Here is a 20185-nt window from a genome sequence, read left to right on the forward strand (position 1 = left end):
TGTGAGCTTTGCTGTTGGTGGAGGGGGGTGTGTGTGTGTGCGCGCGAGCACACGTGCACGCGCGTAAGCTGGAGGTCACATAGAGTATCTTCCTCAATCACTTTCCATCTTACTTTTTAAGGTAAGGTCTCTCACTGAACCCACATACTCAGCTAAGCTGACTGGCCTGTAAGCCCCAGCACTTACAGGTTTACATCACCACACTTGCTTTTTAACATGGCTTCTGGGGCTCAAACCCAGGCCTTTCTTCTTGCACAACCAACACTTTACTCACTAAGCTGTCTCCCCAACCCTCATTCTGGTTTTAGTTTGTATTTCCTTGTGGCTATCTTTCCACAAACCATCTGAAGCAGCCTGGTCAAAGCTTTGCCTGTTTCATTAAGATTTAAAAAAAAAAATATTGACTTGTGGGTGCTTTTTATATATTGTAGTACAATTCAAGGCATATAGGCATTGAGAGTACCAGGAAGAGATAGTTTTCTCCAGGGAAGTGAGCCCTGGTAGGTTGCCTTTGCTGGTGGCCCTACACCCAGGCATATAGGGATGGCACTGTGTGGACTCAGTGAGCTATGAGGTAGATGTGATCAAAATACGATGTATACATTCCTGCAGTTCTCACAAATGAGCAACTAACTATATGCGCTAAAATAATTACAGAAAGAATACGTGTGTGTGTGTGTGTGTGTGTGTGTGTGTGTGTTCTGAGAAATATTTGATCTGCTCTCAACATCCAAGTCTTTTGTTTACCCTCAGGGTCACCATGGTTACCCTCCAGCATATTTTTCTACAAGTTGCATGGTGTCGGTCTCACATGTAGTGGGCTGAGAAGACCCCCACACACACACACAGAGGACACCGGCTCCTTGCCTGCACATGGGTGAGTCTATTTCCAGACTCTGGATCCTGCTCTGTGGATCTCTTTGCTCTGAAGATCATATTCTTGCTTAGCTCTCGTTTCCCTGTTCCTGTGTGTTCCCCTCGCATGCCCCCTGTGAGTGGCAGCCTCGCCCGGGCTCTGTCTGCAGAGGAACAGAAGAAAGATGACAAGTAAGAGAAAGGAGGAGAAAAGACAAGGGGGGGCTCATCTGGGGGGAAGAGGGAAAAGAGGAGGAGAGAGGACAATGCGGGGGATATGATTAAAGTACATCTGTGTGCGGAATGATGGAAATAAATAAAAGCCTTTAATTAGTTAAAGGAAATGCGTTGAGTGAGTGCTCTGGCCAGAGTGAGACCAGCAGAGCAAGCTGGGGACACCAGCTGGTTGGAAGCTGACTTAATCAGGGTTTCTACTGCTGTGATAAAAACACCATGACCAAACCAACTTGGGGAGGAGGGAGTCTGGGATGTTTACAATTCCACGTCACAGTTCACTATCAAAGAAAGCCAGGAACTCAAGCAGGGCAGGAACCAGGAGGCAGGCGCTAACACAGAGGCCATGGAGGGGTGCTGCTCACTGGCTTGCTCCTCATGACTTGCTCAGCCTTGCTTTCTGATAGAACCCAAGGACCACCAGCCCAGGGATGGCCCCACCCACAGTGGGCTGGGCCCTCCTCAGTGATCAGTAATTAAGAAAGTACCTTGCAGCTGGATCCTATGGAGGCATTTTCCTCTCAGATGACTCTAGCTTGTGTCAAGATGACATAAAATACCCAGCACACACCCAAGGAAGGCCTCTCCTCTCAAGAAGTGATATGGAAGTCAAGTTTTAAGTGATGCTATTCAACATGGATGCTTGCGTACAAGGAAAGCCAGGAGAGGAGCCGAGAAAAATCTAGTAACTGAGGGTTGGGAGGTTGGGTGGGGTCTTAGGTGTCATGGAAGGCCCCAGAAGGATGGCGTCGTGGTTCAAATTTCCACAGACTTGCACTTTCGACAGTTGGTCTCCAGGTAAAATTGTCTCGAAGGTTCTGGAACCTTTGAAAGACAGGGCCTAGCGAGAAGAAGTAGGTTTCAGGGAGTCTGCCCTTGGCTTATGTTGCCACACGGCTGTCAGTCTCCTAGTCTGCCTTGATGCAAACAGCTGTCCTCCACCTTGGGGCTCCTGGCATCTTGATGTTTGGCCCAAGCTGTCAGCACCAGGCTGTCACAGACCAAACCATCAGAAACCATAAGCCAAGAGAATCTCTCTCTCTCCTTGAGTGGGTTCTACTGGTTGTATTATTTATTTTGTTTGTTTGTTTTATTTTTGAGACAGGGTTTCCTTGTGTAGCCTTGGCTGCCCTGGATTCGCTTTGTAGACCAGGCTGGCCTTGAACTCACAGAGATCTGCCTGCCTCTGCCTCTGCCTGCCCGAGTGCTGGGATTAAAGGCATGTGCTACCGTGCCAGTTTTACTGATTATTTTTAATAATAGCAATGCTAAGTGACTCAAACGGTAAAATGTCCTACTGGAATGGGGGCCAGATGGCAGGATCCCAAACCAAACAAGACATTTCTTCAGTTAGTTAGAAGTGTAAACAAAGGGAGGAGATGAAGTGATGAAAAAGACCCTCCCCCCATCTCCCTGGGGCTGAGGAAGAAGCAACAGTCTCAACAGAGATGCCTGAAGGGGACGCTGACCACAGGGCGGGGGCCAGTGTTCAAGTAGCACAGGCAGTAGAGGGAAGCTTTGAATGCCCAGCGTGGTTGATGGTGACCATGAGCTCCGAGCATCACAGCAGAGGAGCTAACGGAAGAGGGACATCGTAGGGGACACGACCCCAAGGGACGTCGGCGTGGTGAGCATGCAGGAGTCTGGCCTTCTGGGATTGAGTGTTCTGAAGACAGTGTGGTGACAGCTGAAGGTGTCATGACTGCCAGCAGCAGCTGCTCGCTGAAGACCTGGGGACTTCGTGTCTGCAGCCAGGGCCTCTGCAGAGGATTGCTGCATGTCAGTAGTGCACACCCAGCATGTTACTGAGTATTTTCATACCAAATGAAAATAAACTAATCATTTTACTATGAAGAAGAAAAAGAAAAAGAAGAAGAAGAAGAAGAAGAAGAAGAAGAAGAAGAAGAAGAAGAAGAAGATTTTTTCTGGGGCGATCTTGAGTCTCTGTGGAGACATAGCTTTATGGCATCTACTTACAGTCTATATGTCCCCCAGAGTGCAGACCCCGTGGCTGACAAGAAACCCAACATGAGGTGAACAACAGAGAGAAGTGACCTATCACCTACATTGTGATGAGTGGCAGGGAAGGGTGATGCCTTACGGAAAAAGGACACGACCCTCAAAAGACCACTGGAAAACAGAGATGTTTACATCATAATCCATAACAGTAGCAAAATTACAGTTATGAAGTAGCAACAAAAATGATTTTATGGTTTGGGGGGTCACCATAACATGAGGAACTGTGTTGAAGGGTCATATAGCGTTAAGAAGGTTGAGAACCACTGGCCTAGAAAAGGGAGAAAACTTCAAGGCTTAGGTGTAATGGCTGGACCCACTGAGGCAGAGCCAGCATGCCTGATATAGCTTGGCCCATCTTGATCCAATAGTAGAAAGGCCTGGAACTCTTGGGAAGTGTGTCAGAACACGGGCTTGAAATTCTAAGCCGTCCACTGTAAGTCCTCACTCGCTCGTCCCTGTGTTGGCCGGCGTCAGCAATATTCTTTATTTTCTTGGATTATATCTTTGGGCACATCCAAGACTCTGTGTTTTTCTGTCTTTCTTGCTAGAGCTTGTCTGGATGTTGCATAGTCTGGGTTAACTATTTCATATTCTTCTGGTTCTTTCTTTCTCTATCCCCACTTTAGTTCAATTTCTTCACTTTCCCTCCTCTGTCTTCCAAGCCTCCTGGGCCATAAGATGCTCTTGGAGATACTTCAAAGAATCCTTCGCTGTGCCTTTTTCATAGCATCCAGTTCCTGTTTCGTGATTTTTTTTTTTATATTGCTGCTGATGTTTATGGGAACCGTCTTCTCTCCCCCTGGGTTTGTTATGTGTTTTTATTGCAGTGAAAACAGAAGTTGGGGTCAAAACAGTGAGGTCTGGATCACTGAGGAAGGTAAATAGAGGGGTTTTGGGTGCGTATGAGGTAGCCACACTGACCAGGTGAGAGGCAAGATGAGTCTCTGGGAAGGCAAAGCCAGTGTCGGCAGCTGCTGGTGCCCATGCCGCTCCCTTCTCTGAGGCGCACCAAAGGGGACTGTGGCTCTTTCACACATTCTCTTCTTTTTATTTTATTTTTATCATTTTAATTATTTATGTATCTGTTTGAGAGTAAGTGCAGGTGAGGGCAGTGCCCAAAGAGACCAGAAGAGGGCAGCACATCTGCCGAGAGTAAGTGTGTGTCAGGGCAGTGCCCAAAGAGACCAGAAGAGGGCAGCACATCTGCCCGAAGCTGGTGTCACAAGGAGGTTGTAAACTGCCTGACGTGGGTGCTGGGTACTGAACCACTGAGCCATCTCTCCAGCCCTGCGTTCTCTCTTCTAATACAACTATTGTAACAGGTGAAACTGTAAGAACAGCTTCTGAGAGGCCTCCGCCTGTTCCAGGAAGGAGACAGGGAGCTAGGCGTGGGGCAACCAAGGAAAACTGCAGCTAGCTCCTGGTACTCCCTTAGCAGAGAAAGAGGACAGTTGAGGGGAAAGACCCGTATTAAAGCCACAAGCTGGTCTCACAGGCACAAGGACCTGACTAGTTTAGTCTGAACTCAAAGACCAGCAACAGCTTCAAGGTCAGGAGTTAGCAAGGCTGCCCGGGCCAGCATCCGAGGCCAGCAGAGGTGGACAGGATGAGGTAGGGGTGCTGGTGGGGGGGGGCTCATCACTTTAGCTCCTCTATAACGGGGTGGAGGGGGCCAGTGAGCAGACAGCATATGATCATCTCTGGGGCTGGGCAGAGAGAGTTTGTGCAGTGTGTCCCCCTCTCCCACAAGGCTCTGCGTGCTGTAAATCCAGAGAGTTAATCATTCTCAAAAAAGAATGTCCTTAGTTCCTGTCCAGTTTCTGTAGTATTTTTTAAAATAGTTTATTCAGATTACATCCCAACTCTTATCCCCTCACTTGTATCTTCCTGTTCCTTCCTCCCTCCCTCTTTTACCCTATTTCACCCTATTTTTCCCCCAGATCTCTGACAGAAGGGGACCTCCTCCCCCACCATATGATCACAGCCTATCAGGTCTCATCCGGGTAGCCTGCTTCCCCTTCCTCTGAGTGCCACCAGGCCTCCCCACAAGAGGAAGCGGTCAATTAGGGAGCACCAGAGTTCATGTCAGAGGCAGTTCCTGCTCTCCACACAACTGTGGAGAATGCACTGTCCATTGATTAGATCTGAACGAGGGGTCTAGGTTTACAGCATGCATTGTCCTTGGTTGGTACAGCAGTTTGTGCAGGTCCCCCCCGCCCTGGGTCTACATACGCCATCCTTGATGATCTTGTGGGGTTCCTGGACCCTCTGGGTCCTTCTATCTCCCCAGTCTTCTATACCACTCTTATCTGGAGTCTAATAGCAAGTCCCAGCATCTGTCCCAACCCCCGCTGAGTGAAGACTCTCAGAGAACATCCGTGTTGGGCTAATATCCAATTATGAGTGAGTACATACCATGTGTATCTTTCTGGGCCTGGGTTACCTCACTTAGGATGGTCATTTCTAGTTCCGTCCATTTGCCTGCAAATTTCAAGATTTCCTTGTTTTTAATAGCTGAGAGTATTCCACAGTGTAAATGTACCACAGTTTCTTTATCCATTCTTTGACTGACAGACACCTAAGTTGTTTCCAGATTCTGGCTATTATGAATAAGGCGGCTATGAACATTGTTGAGCAAATGTCCTTATTGTGTAGTGGAGCATCTTTTGGGTATATTCCAAGGAGTGAAATAGCTGGGTCTTGAGGTAGCCCTATTCCCAATTTTCTGAGAAAGCACCAGAATGATTTCCAAAGTAGTTGTACAAGTTTGCCCTCCCACCAGCAATGAAGGAGTGTTCTCCTTTCTCCACATCCTTGGCAGCAAGTGGTATCACTTGAATTTTTGATCTTAGCCATTCTAATGGGTATAAAATGGAATCTCAGAGCTGTTTTGATTTGCATTTCTCTGATGACTAAGGACGTTGAACATTTCTTTAAGTGTTTCTCAGCCATTCGATATTCCTCTGTTGAGAATTTTCTGTTTAGCCCTGAACCCCATTTCTTAATTGGGTTATTTGGTTTGGTGGTGTTTAATTTCTTGGGTTCTTTATCTATTTTGAATATTAGCCCTTTGTCGGATGTAGGGTTGGTGAAGACCTTTCCCCAGTCTGTAGGCTGTCGCTTTGTTCTGTTGACAGCGCCCTCTGCCTTACAGAAGCTTCTCAGCCTCATGAGGTCCCATTTATTAATTGTTGACCTTAGAGCCATTTCTGTAGTAAATCCTAGGAAAAGCTTGTGGCTCACAGGCCACACACATACACAGGCCACACACACACACACAGGCCACACACACACACAGACCACACACACACACACACACACACACACACACACACGGCCACACCCACACACAAGCCACAACCACACACAGGCCACACACACACACACACAAGCCACAACCACACACAGGCCACACACACCACACAGGCCACACACACACACACACACACACACACACACACACACACCACATGCACACAAGCCACACACACACACGCAGGCCACACTCCCATCCCTGCATATATAGATCAGCTTACTTGCTGCTTCAAGCTTTCTTTCTATAGCAAAACTCCTCTAAAACTTGCTCCTCACTACCTGTGAAATTCATTCCTCCGTTCCCAAGGATCCAGGGCCACCGACTTCACAGAAGCATCCACAGGAGCAGCCCAACTCCCAAGTTAAGCCCATGAGGGGTAAGAATGTCTCCCTCACAGTCAAAGGCCATCTTTTTTCCAAATCCGTTTAGAACGTGACTGCTCTTCCACTCTGGTGATTTTTTTTGCACACTGCCTGTCACTTTGTCACTTGAAGCCTGAGCTTCTCTGAGACAGCTTTGAATTCCTCCTTCCTTGGCGGCGCCTTACATGTATGTCAAGGACTCCTTCACCAGAGGGCACGCAGTGGGCTTGAGCCTCTCCACTGGGCAGTGAGTCTCCCACAGGAGACTTCAGGCTACTGCTTTGGGACAGGGATGTCATGTAGATCCAATGGGCTCGCTCTATGTCCAACCCAATCACTCTCTGATCCATTTAAAACCATGCTGTGCCCAAGAACCAAGTTTTGCCCCATGGAAGTAGGTGCGTGCCTTCCCATGACACATGGCTGGGAGCCTGGAGAAGTAGCACCTATTTCACTCCTTTCAGGGATGGTGCCGGTGCCTGAAGAGCATGGCGGGAGAGGAATTTCTCTCGCTGTGCTGGCCTGATGGCACAGCCTGGAAGCCCTCAGCACTGTCTCTCTGTGAGCAGAAGGATGTTTGCTGGTTGTCAAAGCAACCAACCTGATGGTTAATCCTGGCTTTAGTTCTATTGCTGTGAAGAGATGCTACGACCAAGGCAACTTAGAGAAGAGAGAGCTTATCGGGGCTGACAGTTGCAGAGGGTGAGCCCATGGGCACCACTGTGGGAGCATCGCAGCGGGTTGGCAGGTGTGGTGCTGGAGCTCAGAGCTCATATCTGAGCCACAAGCATGAGAGAGAGAGAGGGAGGAGAGGGATAGAGATGGACAGAAAGAGGGAGGAAAAAGGGAGAAAGAGAAAGAGGGAGGGGAAGCGGGAGGGGAAGAGGCAGAGAAAGAAGGGGAGGAAGAAGAGACTAAAGGCAAAATGGCACACACAGGCTTTTGAAACCTGAAAGCCAACCCCCCAGTGACACACCTCCTAATCCTTCCCAAGCAGTCCCACCAACTTGTGACCAAGCATTTAAACATTGTGTGTGTGTGTGTGTGTGTGTGGGTGTGTGTGCGTGTGTGTGCATGCGTGTGGGGGTGGGTGTGTGGGTGTGCACGCGTGTGTGTGTGTGTGTGTGTGTGTGTGTGTGTGGGTGTGTGTGCGTGTGTGTATGTGTATGTGTGTGTGTGTGTGTGTACACATACGCACATGCGCATGTGCCATTCTCATACAAACTCCACAATCTTGATTGTGACCTTGCCTAGATCTAAAATCAACTTCTTGGAGATAAGCCTTCAGTCACACACAGACACACATACACGCAGACAGACAGACAGACAGACACACACACACACACACACACATACACACACACACACACATACACACACACACACACACACACACACACAAGATTTTCCTGCTCAGGTTATCTGAATCAGAAAGAGACACCCTGTGAACAGCTTCACCCTTTGCCTGCTCTCTTCTCACCTTGCTGGCCAGTTCATCTAACCTGCAGCTGCTGCTGCATTCCTTCACTGATATCAGAATCCAGTTCTTCCAGCTTCCAACAAGAAGAAAGCATCTCACCATAAATCCTCCCCAGTGGGACAGCTGAGACACTCCCCTCCTGGACTGTGGTGGGGTGAGTAGAAATGGCCCCCATAGACTCTTGTGTTTGAATTCTTGGTCCATAAGGAGTGACACTATTAGGAGGTGTGGCCTTGTTGGAGAAAAGCATGTCACTGGAGACAGGCTTTGAGGACATATATGCTCAAGTTGTGGCAGTGGCAGTCAGGTCCCTTTCTGCTGCCTGTAGATCAAGACGTAGAACTCTCAGCTCCCTCTCTAGCACCATGTCTGCCTGCACACTGCCGTGCTTCCCACCATGACGATAATGGACTAAACTTCTGAAAGTGTAATCAGGCCCCAGTTAAATGTTTTCATTTATAAGAGCTGCTGTGGTCATGGTGTCGATTCACAGCTATGAAACCCTAACTAAGACAGAAGTGGGTACCAGGGCCTGGGGTATTGCTGTGATAGGCTTGGCCATACTTTTGTTTGGAGGATGTGGATTCGGGGGACTTTGGATGAGAAAAGGAGTAGAGTGCTTTAAGTGGGGCTTAACGGGCCATCCTAGTGGAAACACGGAAGACAGCAGTGCTGAGGGTGAGGTGACCTGTAGGGGCCTGGCTGGAGAGGAGGGGAATTTTCCCACGTTGCCCAGAGACCGTTCTTGTGATATGTCGGTGAAGAATGTGGCTGCTTTTTACCCTTGTCCAAAGAGTCTGCCAGAGGCTAAGGTAAAGATGAACCACGTTGGTAAAGAAAACTCTCAAAGGAGCCTAGTATAGACTCTGTCACGTGGTCCACTCTATGAAGAGTATTGTGATGAAATGGAGCAAGCTTAGAAAGGAAAAACTACAGAACCTATGGCTCAGCGAGTAAAGGGGCACCTGGAAATACAATGAAGCTAAATCCTATGTTCAAAGAGAGAAACAGATTGCAGATTATTAAATGGAATTAAGGGAGTGGTGACCTCAGGGCAAGATCCCACCCAGCTAAGATTCCATCTTGTGAGAAGAACTTAAAGAGAAGCTTAGATCCAGACCTGGTACGGGCCTTTAATCCCAGCAATCAGGAGACAGAGGCATGCAGATCTCTGAGTTCAAGGTCAGTCTACAGAGCAAGTTCCAGGGCAGCCAAGCTTAAGTAGTGAAGGAAATCTTCAAAACCAGAAAGCTAATGAGGATGTCATTGAGCAAGGGCCCATGTTCCAGCCCCAGTAAATAGCAGGACTTGGCAGCTTCGGCCATGTGGTTTTGGCTTTAGAGTCAAGGATAAAAGAGAAGGGTCTGGAATCTCCCTGGGTGACTAAGAAAAGTCGCTGAGGCCAGGCATGCGGCAGGAGCGTCCCTGCATGGAGGCCCAGAGAGGCCATGTGTGAAGCTGTGAAGGTGAGGCCTGGATTGCTTTGGAGACCCCCAGGATGTTAGAGGTGTCATAGTCGTGGGATACCCACGGCCAAGGAAAGCTGCTAGCAGGGAGTGGAACCAGCTCAGGAGAAAGAAGTGTGGTGCAGCCCACAAAGCTGTCAGGACTTGGAGATCTGAAGAGTGTTTTGATATCAGACATGAAGATGCAGAACGTGGACTTTTCCCAGCGGGTTTTCTGTCTTGCGTTGGTCCGCTGTTCCCTCGCTGTGCTCCCCTCTCTATATTTTGAAGTGGTGGTGTATATCGCGTGTCATTATGTGTTGTAAGTATGTGATCTGTTTTTTTTTAATGTGGATTTTATAGTGGATTACTGGGAAGACATTGCATGGATCTCAGAAGAGACTTTGAACTTTTTTTTCCCCAAGATTTATTTATTTACTATGTATATGGTACTCTGCCTGCATTTACATCTGCAGGCCAGAAGAGGGCGCCAGATCACACTACAGATGGTTGGGAGCTGCCATGTGGTTTCTGCGAATTGAATTCAGGACCTCTGGCAGAGCAGACAGTGCTCTTAACCTCTGAGCCATCTCAACAGCCCCGAACTTTGAACTTTTAAACATTGTTGAGACTGTGATAGACTATGGGGGGTTTTTGAAGTTGGACTAAATGCATCTTGCATTATGTTATAGCCTATGAGGTCCAGGGAGTGGAGTGTGGTGGTTTGAACAGGAATGGCCCCTATATGTTTGAAGGCTTGGCCCATAGGAAGTGGCACTATTAGGAGGTGTGACATCGTTGGAGTAGGTGTGGCCTTGTTAGAGGAAGTATGGCCAGTGTGGAAGTCAGTCTCCTGCTGCCTGTGTATAAAGATGCAGAACTGTCATGCCTCCTGTCATGAGATAATGCACTGAAACTCTGGAGCTTTAAGCCAGCCCCAATCTAATGTGTTCCTTTATAGGTGTTGCTTTGGTCATGGTGTCTCCTCACAGCAATAAAACCCTAACTAAGACATGGTCTGAGCAGCTGCCAGGGTCTCAGCCCCTGCAGGGTGAAGGCAGCCATTGTTCGACTACCCGGACGGGACTGTGTTGTATACACTGTCTATGTGGCGGTTTGAATAAGCACAGAGCCTATAGGCTCATATATTTGAATGCCTAGTCATCAGGGCATAGCACTACTTGAGAGGGATCAGGAGGCGTGGCCTTGTTGGAATGGGTGTGTCACTAGGGGGTGGGCTTTAAGGTTTCAGATGTTCAAGCCAGGCCCAGTGTCTCTCTCTCTCTCTCTCTCTCTTCCTGCTGCCTGCAGATCTAGACAGAGAACTCTCAGCTCCTTCCCCAGCCAGCGCTGTCTGCCGGCTTGGGTGTGCACGTTGCCATGAGAGTGGACTATCTCTCTGAAACTATGAGTAAGCTCCAGTTAAGTGCTTTCTCTTTAAAGAGCTACTGAGTGGGCTAGGACACTCTAGTACAACCATCCCTTCAAAAGACACACATTCTATGGTTTCTGTCCCTCTGGTGAGCTCTGAATGGTACAGCCTTATAAAAGGCCAGCTCCCTCCGGAAGGGAAGGGCCAGCTCCAGACCGGGTGGGAGACCAGAGGCAGCACCCTACTTTCCATTTTATTCAAATGCAGAAATGAAACTTTTATTTTTATTTTTTTAATATTTTATTTATTTATTTATTATATTTATTTATTTATTTAATATTTAAATATTAATAAATTTATTTATTATATATATAGTATTATGCCTGCATGTACTGAATGCCAGAAGAGGGTACCAAATCTCATTGTGGATGGTTGTGAGCCACCATGTGGTTGCTGGGAATTGAACTCATGACCTCTGGAAGAGCAGTCAGTGCTCTTAACCGCTGAGCCATCTCTCCAGCCCCCAAAACTTTTATTTTTCAAACTAATTAAACCCTTACCTGGGCTTATCTATTGGGTGGTGGTAGATCATAGGCACGGACTGTCCCCAATCATCCATCCTTGCCTGGCCAGTGAGGTGCTGCGCACCAACAATCCCAGTACAAAGGACATGTCCTGAGCTGAAGGCTAGCCTGGGCTACACCAAGACTCTGTCTTAAAACAAATAGATGATAATGCAAAAACCCACTTTTTCTACGAATAGGGAGAAAGCAGGGAACTCACCGATTTCCAGTGTTGACTTTCTCTAAATGAAACTAGGAGAACTGGGGAATCCAAACCTGTCGTTTGCAGCTGCCTCCCTGCTGTCTCCATATGAGGCCTCTAAAAACAGTGTGCTTGAATGAGTAGGAGGTGTCTCTCAAATTGATTTATTATTAAAAATAAATGATACTAGCTGGCACAGTGGCCCAATACCTAGGAGACAGACGATCGAGGATAAGGAGTTGAAACGCAGCCTTGGTTATACAGAGAATTTGCGACCAGCCTGGGCTAAGATGGGAGGAGAAAGAAGAGAAAGGGAGGTGAATGGGAGATGAGAGAAGAGGAGACAAAGAAGACGCCACCAGGTGCTCGGTGGCCCAGAGAGTAGCCATATAGGGCAGAGACTATGTGGCTCACTTGACAAAGCAAAAAACTGAGGCTCAGGGTAGTTAAGTGGCTCGGCTTGTCCAGGGACGCACAGCCCTGGAGGAGCAAAGCTAGGCTTGCTCGTGGCCACCTGGCCAGCTCCACCCTCAAGGAGCCTGGCACACACCCACTGGTCCTCACCCAGTGTGGCTTCTCAGTCTCCATCTTCACTTCCAAGGGGCTCTCTGCTGGGATTCCTCAGCCAAGGGAAACCAGAACCAGAGCGCAGTGTTTGGGACTGGCAGTGGGGGCTGCTGGAGAGCGTTGTGGCTTGAGCGGCTTCCAGCAAACAACCCCAGTTTGCATACACACACACACACACACACACACACACACACACACACACACACACACACTATGGTCCTCAAACAAATACAAAGAAAGGACTAGAGCTGCCAGCCCCGTCCAAACCCAAGCAGCCCAGCCTCTCCAGGCACCTTGAACCCAGCTCCTCTATGCTGGAATTCCCTGTTAGACCAGGAGATGTGCGGTCCACCCACCTCTCAGAGGACAAACAATCACCATGGAAGCTTCCAGCTAGAGAAGAGGGCGGGCACAGAGGCATCCCTGCCACCAGCCTGGTCTTCCCAGCAAGCCAGACTCCCACCAGGAAAAAAATGGACCCTGTACCTGCAAAGGCTGGGACTATGGGCATGAGAGAGCCAAGGTGGCCAGACTCACTTCAAAGATGTCAAGTCTTCAAGGGTCAGAAGGTCCCATTATAATGCTTCCCGGTATACACAGGGTTTGGCCCCAGGGTACCCCGAAGACAGTGCAGGTCCAAGTCTGTCATCATGAGAGTTCAGTGTTCCAATAGAACCTGTGCGTGTCTCTCCGAGTACTTAGCTCCCCTCTGGGTGGCCTCTGCCATGCCGACTGAAAGGAGCATGCTCTGTTTACAGTGTAGTCCAGCCTCTTGATGTCCCGTTTCCAGTCCACAGTTGTGCCCACAGGCACAGAAGCCATAGAGGCAGAGGGCTGGTATTCTGAGTCCTAACTGCAACAGCTAGTGGTCACCCCATCTGCTCTTAGCCACAGGGTGGGTAGCAAGCAAATGGCCATTCATCTTTGTGGAAGCAAGTGTGGGACACGGCCAGGGCTGGGGCCCAACAGGGGGTGACGAGGTGTCAGCAGCTACCGTGGACGGTAAACACCACGTGAGCATGGGCAGCACAGGTATTTATACCCTGGCAATGGGCACACACAGGTGTCAGGCCTGCTGGCTTTCAGCTGTTCCCCCAAGAGACCCCATTCACCCCCACATGCGTGCATGAAGGATGCAGCAGCCCAGCACTGAAGCCTCAGGCACTTGAGAGAGTCAACAGGCTTATGGCTTTTTCTATTCAGCCCAGCGGGCCTTGCTTCCTCATTTGCAAAAATACAAAGCTAAGCCAGGTCTGGCACCAAAGCAGCTAGGTCACAGGTGCCATTTTCCTTCTGGAAGAGTCTGTGGAACAGGGGCCCATTGGGGCACAGGACCTCAGCCACATCCTTTAATCTGCTTCCGTGGTCAGTACCATCTGTAACTCAAATTCCAGTGGATCTCATGTCCCAGGGTACCAGGTTAACACATGATACTCAGAATTACAGGCAGGCAGAACACTTATACAAGCAAAAAACTCAAAAGGAAGAAAGGAAGGAAAGAAGGAAGGAACATGTTTGCACGCAGTCTGAGTTAGGAAGGAATAATGGATCTGACTTTGTCATTGTGCAAAAGTTACAGACACACCCAAACACTAGAATAGCACAGTGACCTAGCATCCCTATGCAATATGCAGCTGTATTTTTTTAGATGTATTTATTTGTTATGTATAGTGTTTTGCCTGCACATACACCTTCTGGCCAGAAGAGGGCACCAGATCTCATTATAGATGATACACAGCATCTCCCTGTGCAAGCTCTACACGCTGGGGGAAATGAGGGGAGGGGTAAGAGAGTCCAGACCTGTGTGGAGGTGGCTTGCTGTGGGGGAGGGCGGGAGAGGGTGAAGGGGGGGGTTGTCCTCAGGAAACAAGACTGAGGTAGCCTTGGTTAACAAAGTCCCTAGAGGACAGTGACGGGCTGTGTGAGACTGATGAGACACTGCTCACAGGCAGCCTTGGTGGTGGTAAGGAAAAACACCATCGGGGCTTCTGTCCCGATAAGCAGATACAGTTGTGAGTTGTCAATCAAAAGCAGCAATACAATCAGAACGGTGGCTCACGCCTGTCATCCTATCACTCAGGAGACAAAGGCAGAGAGATCGATAAAGATTTGAGGTGAACCTGAGCTGTGTAGTATGTTTCAGGCTAAGCAGCAACAATAAAGTGAGAGTCTGTCTCAAAATTAAATAATTAGAGCCGGGCACAGTGGCGCACGCCTTTAATCCCAGCACTTGGGAGGCAGAGGCAGGTGGATCACTGTGAGTTCAAGGCCAGCCTGGCCTACAAATCGAGTCCAAGACAGCCAAGACTATAGAGAAACCCTGTCTTGAAAAACCAAAATTAACAAACAAACAGGAATAAAAACCCATACTGTGCTTGGGCCTTGGCTTGGCCACAGACAGGTAGTATGACCCTGGGTAAGTCATTTTCCCTCTCAGCATCAGTTCACCCACCCATCCTATGTCCCCGCCAGAGCAAAAAGGGTATTGGCTACCAGTTGGCTCTGCCAGCCTCACCTGAGCGACCTCAGCCTGTCCTCTCATCCATCACCAAGGGCCTGGCTCCAGCTGCCCAGGTGACAGAGCTCACCAACTTCCCGGTCTGTGGCGACACCTGCTGGCCATATCTGGTAGGACAACGAGCTCCGCTCGGACTCCTGCTTGGGATGGATGTACCTGAAGCAGGTTCAGCATTGACTGGTGCAGGATCCTAGGACTCACAGACTTGAGGGTGCATCGGCACCTGGATCAGTGCGAGTCTGGCTCGTTTTCAGCATCCCTGGCAGATCCTCTCTGAGTGAGACAACTCCAGGAACATAAGAATCCATGGCTGCAGTGCTGGAATGTAGGCTCAAAGCCCTGGGTCTGAAGGAGGCAGGGTAGTTTTAAAATAACAATAATAAATAATAAATAAAAAGGCCGAGAAACTGGAGAACAGTTGGACACCAAGGAAGAGATTAAGAGAGAAAGATGCCCTCCCCAGTAACTGCAACTGTGGAAACTGAGGCTGGGGGAATGGGGCCTGTGCCGGTGCGCACAAGCGTGCAAACCCACACCCACCCACCAGTGAAGTAGTAAAAGACCTAGAATTTTCCAGCCCCATCTAGTGCCCAGCGACGGCCTTTAGATTCTTTCATTCAGTAAGAACCATGCTGAGCTCATGACCTGTGTCGGCAAGGGAGTAGTCCTTGTAACCTTGTGGGTCTGTGTTCCAGGTGAGGACACAGCCCAAGCAGCTGTGTGTGCACTGGGCGATGGGGCTGTGGCGTGGAGTGAGGGAAGGCGGGGAGGCTGGAGGCTGGAGAGTCGCAGCCCCGCAGCAGAGACCAGGATGCACTCAGAGTCAAGCAGAGTCTGGGGCTGGAGATGGCTCAGTGGTTAGGAGCCCACGCTGCTCTTATGGAGGACAGGAGTTCAGTTCCCGGCTTCCAGGTAGGGCAGTTGACAGTGGCTGTAACTCCAGCTCCAGGGGACCCGATACTGGATTAGAAAAGGTCCTTCTCCCTGGAGTTCAGACAGATGTCACCCCACCCCCACCCCCAGCCCAACGGCCCAGGACCTAATGGAGGAAATTTGGGACCAGCAGAGGAGATGGCCAAACACCACACTGGGGGACAAATGGATGCATCAGCCCTGACCTGGGAGATCAGGTTAGGAAAGGATGAGGGAGAGAGACTGGGAGCTGACGGGAAGAGAAGGATGCTGAGAGCATGCAGCACGGGGGGGGGGGGGGGGGAGGGGGGGGATGGCGGGGGGGGGGATGGCGGGGGGGGTGGTGGGGGGGGATGGCGGGGGGGGGATGGCGGGGGGGGGAGAGGGGAGGAAGGGAAAGGAGAAAGGCGGGGGACAGAGGAGGGCATGGATGGAGGAAGTGGTCTCTCGTAGCCCAGACTTGCCTTGGACTCCAAAGTTGCTATGTAATAGATGGTGACCTTAAATGTCTGCCCCTCCTGAGTGACACAGACCTTCACTGGTGGGTATGTGATGGTCTCACTGGACTTCCTGTGTCGACAAGGGCAGCTGGGTGGACTATTGGAATAGACAGAGTCCGTGGTCACTGAGGAAGAAAGAGCTGTGCCTGTTGCAGAACAGAGTGGCGGGACGAGGAGAAAGACGCAGAGATCCGAGCTGGCAGCAGGCATTCAGGGACATGTGGCTTTCCTACAGCAGGCAAGTTACTCCTCGGCAGCAACGTGGTGAGGCCAGCCATGGTGGCGCACGCCTTTTATCCCAGCAATCGGGGAGGCAGAGGCAGGTGGATCTCTGCGTTTGAGGCCAGCCTGGTCTACAGAACGAGTTTCAGTACAGCCAGGGCTACGCAGAGAAACCCTGTCTCGAACCACGACCCAGAGGTGGAGGCAGGAGGTTTGAGTCCAGTGCCTGTGTTCTCCTATCTGTTTACCATTCGGATAAAGAGTGTGTGCTCTGCCAAAGATGCTACCGTGGGGATGAGAAGACGCAACACAGACCAGAAGACAGTCTCTGGAAATGATAACGGAGCATCATTAAAAATACACAGCTCACCCCACCCTCGGGGCTGCAGTTTGAATAGGGAAGTCCCCACGGGCTTGTGCATTTGAACACTTGGTCCTGTCTGGTTGGGGCTCTTTGGGCAGTGTGGAAGCTTTGCGGATATGGCTCCTCGTTGTCGGAAGTAGCTCCTGATGGACAGGCCTTGAAGGCTCTATCCACCTCAGCTTCCAGTCTAAGCTCTCCTCGTCCCAGGCACAGCCACACCAGGAGACACATTAGCCTGAAGGTCACAAGCAGGACCGACCCTGCCTGCCTTCCCCAGTGTGATGCACTCAATCTTCAGAAACCAGGAATGAAACACACACACACACACACACACACACACACACACACACACACCCTGACCTGCGAGACTGCATGCTCATGTACCCACTAAGTTAATTCAGTTAACAGCTTGATTTTATTTAAAAGATTTATTTATTTCGCATATACTGTATTTTTCAGACCAGACGATGCACCAGACCAACTGTAAGACACACCCAGTTTTTAAAGCAGTAAAACAAGAAAAACAACAAAAGCAGCAATAGGACCATAAGGTGCATTCTAATTTCGCCCTGGCTTTTGAGGGGGGAAAAAGCATGTCTTAAGTCTGAAAAATTCGGTACACAATTTCCTGCCTGTGTGTACACCTGTACGCCACAAGAGGGCGCCAGATCCCATTACAGATGGTTGTGCGCCACCATGTGGTTGCTGGAAATTCAACTCAGGACCTTTTGGAAGAGCAGCCAGTGCTCTTAACCTCTGAGCCATCTCTCCAGCCCCCAACACCCTGATTTAAAAAAAAAAAAAAATGGGCCAAAGGCATTAATGGAAACATATAGACCAGAGAGGCTTATGAAAATGTGCCCTGCCTTATGTCACTGAGGAAATATGCAAATTAGTGAGGGCCTGATACATACCTGTTGAAACAACACCACAGATGCTGGTGAGGTTGTGGATCCACAGGGACACTTGTTCATTGCTGGTGGACTCAAAATGGCACAGCCTCTTCGAGAGACACCTGTGTGGTTCCTCTAATGCTAATTGAAGCCCTCCCACACAGCCTAGCACCTGCTATACCTGGTATTTGACCAAACATTAAATACTTCCCATGGCTCAGCACAGTTGCAGGGCTTGCCTGGCATGCACAAAGCCCCGTGGACTGTCTTTAGCATGTGGTGGCACATGTCTGTGATGCAAGCACTAAAGGTGGAGGCAAGAGGGTGGGGAGTCCAAGGCCACCCTTGCCTACAAAGGGAGCTAGAGACTAGCCTGGGATACATAGATCCTGCCTCGTGAATAAGCAAATATATATATATATTTTTTTTTTTTTTAATTTGGGGTGGGCACGTGCATTGGCACTCAGGCAGGGTTCAGAGGGCAACTTCTGGAACTCAGTTCTTTCCTTCCTCCATATGGGTTCCAGGATCAAACTCACATTGTCTAGCTTGGAGGCAATCAGCCTTTCCCTGAGCCACCTCACCAGCCCATAATATAAGAAGTATGTTCTTCTGTCCAAATCCACCCTCCACGCGGATGCTTACAACTGCTTTATTCACAACTGCCGACCATGTGAAGCCAGCCAGCTGCTCTTTAGGAGGTGCAGCTGTGGACAAGCCGGGACAACTCGCGGGGACTGTCATCCTTCAGAACTAAAAAGAAATGGGCCGCTGAGGTGGGAAAGACGCAAGGAGGGAAGTCGGATGTACACAGGTACGTGAAGCCACTGCGGAAGGCTGCAGGCCACATGGCTCTGACTCCTGCATGTTCTAGAAAAGGCAGACGTAGGCAGACAAAAGACAGAGCCCTGCATGGTGGCCTCGGGTGTCAACTTGACAGCATCTAGAATCACACAGAGAGGGGCCTCTGGGCAGAACCATAAAGGGGTTTAGATTGGGTAAACTGAGGAAGGAAGAGCCACCCTAACTATGGATGGTATTATCCCTCAAGATGAGGTCCTGGAATAGATGCAAGGTGAAGAAGGCCCTCCTCTCTTGGCTTCTAGACTGAGGGGACTGAGTGGCCAGCTGCCTCCCCCTCCTGTCACTGTGACTTCTTTTCCTTGAGGTGCTGTTCCTTCAAACTGAGCTAACAGGAGCCCTTCCCACAGTGGGAAGGCATGGCGTGTGTTTGTCAGCAAGGGCTTACCACTTGTGACAGACTGCCACTCTGGTCCATGCTGATGTTGGCAGAGGCTGTGTGTGTGGAGGGAGAGGTGTTGATGGGACATGCCCGTTTTCTTATGAACCTTAGAATTCTATTTAAAGAAAACAAAAGTTGCCGGTCATGGTGGCGCACCCCTTTAATCCCAGCACTCAGGAGGCAGAGGAAGGCAGATCGCTGTGAGTTCGAGGCCAGCCTGATCTACAAAGTGAGTCCAGGACAGCCAGGGCTACACAGAGAAACCCTGTCTTGAAAAAAACAAAACAAAACAAAACAAAACAAAAGTTACTCTGGAGCCAGAGGCAGGTGGATCGCTGTGACTTCCAGGCCAACCTGATCTACAAAGAGAGTCCAGGACAGCCAGGGCTACACAGAGAAACCCTGTCTTGAAAAACCAAAAAAATAAAAAAAAAAACAAAACAAAACTTCTAAAACCACGCAAACACAGGTGGTGGGCTGGCTTTGGTCCCATGGAGATGTGGGACATCCTCTACACACACACACACACACACACACACACACACACACACACACACACACGCAGGAATGCTCATGGGCACGCACATGCGTGCAGGCATCCTGGGCTCCTTAGGGCAGTCTTTGTATTACCGGAGCATTCTAGTGCTGACGGACAGGACACTCTCAGCCCTGACACCCATCAGCCTGTCCCCAAAGCAGTGTGACAGCCCCTGGGGAGGTTCCCTTTGCCCCGCCTCTTGTCTCTGTTCACTATTGGCTGCTTGGCCCATGGAGGACCAGTGCCACACATCTGCCTCTTTGATGAATTCCAGCACAGTCTGAGGCCTGGGCCACACTCACCCACATTAGGTCTACCCTGCTGCCAGGAAAGGCAAAGAACTTGGAAGTGGGAGTCCAGGAGAGGAGACTGCCAAGGCAGCCATGTTCCCAGAATGCTCTGCTCTTGTCCCTCCCCAGTCAATGCCTTGGTAACTAACCAGTGAGTCTGACTCTGCAGCCCCAGGGCTGTGATTATATTTTCCGAATCCTGAGAAGGCCGCCTCCATCTCTAATTGTGGCTTCTCGGCACGTCCATTAGATCTCGGCTGTTAATTATCTGTCCCCATCTGTCCCCTTTC

At 49.7% G+C, this 20185-nt stretch overlaps 1 long non-coding RNA gene across 1 annotated transcript; it reads left to right on the forward strand.

The window, feature by feature from the left end:
- Window positions 1-800: 800 nt before the first annotated feature.
- Window positions 801-18605, forward strand: LOC311587711. Its single transcript, XR_014775948.1, has 3 exons — window positions 801-877; window positions 17391-17482; window positions 18504-18605. It is a non-coding gene; the product is annotated as an uncharacterized lncRNA (long non-coding RNA).
- The last annotated feature ends 1580 nt before the right edge of the window (window positions 18606-20185 follow it).

Source organism: Acomys minous (assembly GCF_964271855.1).
Source record: "Acomys minous genome assembly, chromosome: 16".
NCBI lineage: Eukaryota > Metazoa > Chordata > Mammalia > Rodentia > Muridae > Acomys > Acomys minous.